The sequence below is a fragment of the Acyrthosiphon pisum genome, chromosome A2, assembly GCF_005508785.2.
Source record: "Acyrthosiphon pisum isolate AL4f chromosome A2, pea_aphid_22Mar2018_4r6ur, whole genome shotgun sequence".
NCBI lineage: Eukaryota > Metazoa > Arthropoda > Insecta > Hemiptera > Aphididae > Acyrthosiphon > Acyrthosiphon pisum.
In genome coordinates, this window is record NC_042495.1 from 20433345 (window position 1) to 20439008 (window position 5664).

Here is a 5664-nt window from a genome sequence, read left to right on the forward strand (position 1 = left end):
TTTGAGGTCAGCATCGATTTGGACATCGGCTTCTTGGTCGTGTGTTGCTTCTTTTTCTACTTGTAGTAGGAGCAGGTTCTACCTGGAGGAAGTGTACGGCCCCATGCCTATCCACGATGAAATTTTTGTCATCTGCGCCTTTGTATACCTGCCCTAAAACGTAGCACTGGCTACCTCCCTTTGCCTTGACTAGGAGTTCGGGCAATGGGGCTTCCCGATCCTTGTCCATGGTGTCCGATTTTGCGGGGCTGGGTGGAGCGACTGCAGGGCGTGTGTGGTTGCAGATAGCCGCGCGAACCGTGGCCTAGGGTCGAGCTCGAGCGGAGCGGTGGTTAGTCGCCGCGCCGAGCGCTCCAGCGTCTGACGGGCTAGCAGGCGGGCCGCCGCCTCCAGTGGCCGCGGTGGTGTAGAATACTTAGTGAATGATCGGTACTCACCCTATTGACCCACGATAGGTGGACTTCCTTGCAAGCGTTTCCCTGCAAGGTAGAGTCACGGTATAATATGCTCCGTGTGATATTCGATATATTATTTTTTCGAAGTTTTTGTCTGATCCGGTGGGGACCGCTATCAGTCGATCCGTTTAAAAAACACGAATTCAAAAAGCTTACCACCTAAGCAGTAAGGCTCGTCGAAGTCGAGTTATCGCGAAAAATCCGATCAGCCGTGGTAGCGGGCGGCAACGTTGAAGAAAGGGCGGCGGTGATAAAAACGACCGGCGACCATGTAAACAACTGGTTGTATTCACTGACGCGTACACGGGTGCGGCGCGCGCCGCCGTCGTTGTTTTTTTTATTTTTTATTTTTTTAACGCGTCGTAACTTCGCACAGGATGAACTGATGATCGCGCGGATATGCCAAAATAACACGAGAGCCGTAGAAACTTTAAGGCCAAACCGCGCAAAAACGGACAACTTTCCGCTTAACACTGAACGAAGAACTACGGAACGACACAGAGTGCGTGTGCCCGGTGATAATGTATATACCCGACTGAACCCCGATGGCACCTGCCGTTGTACGGCGTACATTGAAACATTTCTTTCTTCTAATATACGTCGTCGTCGTCTTATGCCGCCTGTAAGTACTTTTCAAAAAATTGACAAACGTTTGGCTGGCACGACAATATAAATATTACACGACGGTTATTCGTTCAAGCGCCGGCAATACGACTTATTATTGTTATATTATAGCGGGATCGCGCTTAGAAAAACTATCGTTTACACGGTTCGTTTTTGGATTACTCGGAGGAACTGACGTCATCGTGCAATAGATCTAAATAAGTATGATACGTAATATTATGTATGCCTAAATGTATTCGACGCGATCAAACGCTCGCGGATTTCTCATCAATCTGCGAAGGGCTGACCAGCTGCCTGAGTTTTTTTCCTTCAAATTATTATTACATTAAAAATCGGTCTATATATTATTATTACGTCTGACGCTTTTAGAATATGGACTTCACGATTTTTCACAGTACTTTAGTAACTGTGGTACGCACACTAACGCTCATAATTGTTACATCATCAGTTGAAAAATAAATATATAAATACATATGATAAGCATGTTTTTTTCATAAGAATTTAATGTTCAATAAATTGTGGACGAAATTTATCAAATTGAAAATTTACAAATTATTTAATAGTTATCTACAAATTTAAAACAAGGTACCACGTAAGTAGTTAATTCTGTAACCAAAACATCTAAACAAATAATATATAAACATTTTTTTTTCCATAGTTATTTTAAGTTAAAATTTCAATGAAATTACATATTAAATAAGTAAAAATATATTTTGTATAGTAATAATTTATATTTCATAATGGGTTTTGATTGCAGATTATTATCATATAATTTATATATAAAATAAACAAGTAAGCACGAGATTTATTTTTGTAGTTCGTAGAAGGAAAACATGATTTGTTTTCTCAACTGTCTATTGTAAATCGGTTCATTTAATCCAATATGTACCAAAATAAATTAGAATTTATTACCCTAGAATTTTTCCCGTTATATTAATTACATGTATGCCATATACCTGTTTATATTTATAGTACTTCACTGGGTACCGAGTAAGGGACGGGTAAAAATGTAGGTATTACGCAAGGTACCGAATAAGAGCCGAGTCTTGAATATGATATCGAGTAATTTCCGGATACCGGGTCCAGCCGTTTAGGAATGCATAAAGCACACACACACATACATATACAAACTTTGGTAACCTAACCTAACTTTAGTGGTTCTTTAGACTATTTCAATGCATTACAGAAGTTGCAGCCCTTTAATAATTCATATTATTTCCTATATTTCTATAATCAATCAATTTATTATAATTGAAGGCGAACATGCTACATAGTTCATCTTAAACTTTATTGTCTTGGAAAAGCGCATCCTCTTGGCACCATTTGTGGAGTGGCCAAGTTTTGATGTCCTCTTTATAGGCATTATAAAATAATAAATTGCGACCAATAAAACAAAAACGTATTATTATTTAGTTTATTTTCTTCCTGGACAGATGATGCTGCTATTGTATTTTTGACATCCAGATTTCTTTCTTTTCCGGTGGATTTTCCTAAAATTTCCTTTCATAAGAACCTTGTCCTGACAATTACGAATACAACAAAAAAATAATTATCAAATCGGTCAAGCCGTTTCGGCGCCAACCCGTCATAAACATTTCCATTTCGCTTTTATATAGGTATTTATGTGTATCAATGTATTGCGATACTGATATGTTATTTTTAATTTATCCTAGTGCTAATTTGCGTAATTTTTCTCCTCTCCATGGCCCATTTTGTGCGACATATTATTTATATAATGAACCCGTTTTGTGAATGATGAAATTAGGAAATGGGACCTATCAAATCTATAGAATTCTTTATTTGTATCAAAATATTTTTTATTATATACTACTAGCTGATCCCGCGCACTTCTTTGCCCGTAAAAAATGTCAACTCTTTTTAAGTGTAACTCTTTGCAGTAGTGCCACTCAGCCACCTATGTAGGCAATGTGTGAAAATTTGATTTGATGCATGCTTGTACCTTCAGATCTGCCCGATAACCAATGGCAGCCAATAAAACAATAAATACTAATTTCTACTAATTATTTCTCCTGTATCCAATAGCAACCATTTATAAACAAAAATTTCCAACGTAAATCTCAAAATTTCTGTTTGAGCGCCTCCTTGGGTTAGACTTACCGTTTCAAATTGTGAATGTAAACCATACAGGGAACCACTCAAGTCTCAAACACTAATAAATAATTTCAACAAAAACGGCCTAGCAGTTCTCGATTGATGAGGTAACATACAATTTTCACGCTCCATTTTTATAAATAAAGATTATCTTATTTAAGTGCTATGCATGTGTATTATTAATTTATAAATTATTAATGTTGTGTATTAAAATGTCAAGGGCCTGTCTCGTTTACTAAAATAATAATTAAATAAATAAATAAATATCGAAAATTCGAAAAATCGAGGTTAAAATTAGGTAGGTGTTTCAATTTTTTTACCTACATACCTAAGTCATTTGTTTTTCTTAATGTTTATAATAATGTATGATAATTAATCCATTTAAATTGGAGCAAATTATTAAATTTCATAATTGATATAAGTATGCTAAGAGGACATATTGTTTGTAGGAGTTAACACTACGCCTTATGTCTATGTAGGAGACGACCTACATTTGTAGGAGTATACCATTTGTCAATATACTTTATACTGGCCACAATATAACACTACTACTACCATAATTTATTAATTATTGCTGAAAATAAATAATTTTTAGAAACCCGTCATTATGACGTGTTTAGGTATCGTCCTGTTCGAAATTTTCTGTCGTTGTCCGTTTATCACGTCGTATACCTACTGCAGATATATACGCCAGCTGTTGTCGTATAACGATTTTCGCTGTCATTTTGGCTTTACTAACTAGGTAGTACACATGATTTAACTATTAAAATTAAAAAGTGTTACAAATATAGAATTCGAGCAATAACTTTGTATAAATTATGTATAAATTCTCTTTAGATAATATAACATAGTCCGGCTTCAAAACTCATACGTGTTTTTCCGTTGTCCGGGAGATAATATACGCTAAAATATGTAATGTTTATACGTTCCTCTGGTTGCAAATTTTCGTCATCAGTACAGTTTTAATTTCATGCAAATTATTTTCCAATAAAAATAAGTTATTTTATACCAATTATAAATAATAGTTCAATAATGTTTGCATATTTTTTTTTAATAAAATGCAGTTTTAACACAGTTCAAATTAATTTAAGTTTAAAAATAACTTGAACGAACAGCAGTTTTAAATAAGGAATTCTTAATACAACTAGGTACCTGGTACGTATATCATAAATGTACTTTTAGAAAACCTACGATTGATGGTAATATCTCACAATAACATATAGTATACTACTATTATATACTGTCTTAAAAAGCAATAAATTATATTCTCATCGGAGAGATGAATGTATTGGTTTTAAAATAATGTATGTTTTTTAATATATTTATTAACTCGTACCTATATCAAAAAAAAAAAAAAAAAACTTGTAATAGTTATTCATTGTAGAAACTCAAATTTTTCACCAAATACAACTATTATTGCTTTTTAAGGACAAAATACAATTTTAAAAGTATTTTGGAATTTATTTGAGCTACCTTGCTAGTAGCTTTAAGCTCGCTTGCAAATTTAGTACAAGTTAGGTAGGTACTAATGTGTTGTTTATAAAACAGATAAAAAATATTGAAAATACGCCTAATAATAAAATTTGTATAGGGCAAAAGGGTTTTTATAATCATTATTTTTACGAAATTGGATATTCAATCAACAAAATGATTCTATCAGTAATATAAAAAATATTATACATTGAGATTTGAAACTTTTTGTCAATATACCTTCGTTTATTATTATTGTTTGTTTACTTATTTATTTTTGTGTATAAACATTGTACCTAGCTTGTTCATGAAAATAATAACTAAATAAATCTATATTATTATAAAATAATATTAAATAAAACTGTACAACACAGACGAGGTAATATAGTTTAAATATATAAAACATTTTACTATACAGGTGCCTATAGCTGCAATTTTACCGAATATTTAACCATTTTAAAATGTCATTGTGTGTATAAAGTATAGTTATATGTAGCCCAGGTAACCGGTAAGCATACAAAATAATTAAATATATTTTTCAAATATTTAACATACCTATTTTGAATAATAAAATAACAGTTACAATATTGATACCCTAACTAAATTAATTTATAATTTTAGGACCCATGAATTTTTATTTACCCTGAGACTAGGGTCGCCGTTGGCTATAGTGTATGTCTACATAGACGTAGGTAGGTACATAGTATTAATTATTATTGATAGTGTTGGCTACAAACATAAAATAAAAACGTTTATAAACATTTTAGTATTTTGTTATATTATAATAAATAGCAAGCAGGCCAAAATATATTTCTGTAATTATTATTTTTAAATTGATATACCTAAGAAACCATTATATTTTCACTGTTTATTTATTATTAATATTTATATTGTTTCAATTCTGTTCAAAAAACTTTTAAATTTATATAAGTACATCAGGTCTTACTTTCATGAAATATATTTATATTTTTACCGACTGTTTTAGTTTGTAATTTCTTAAGTT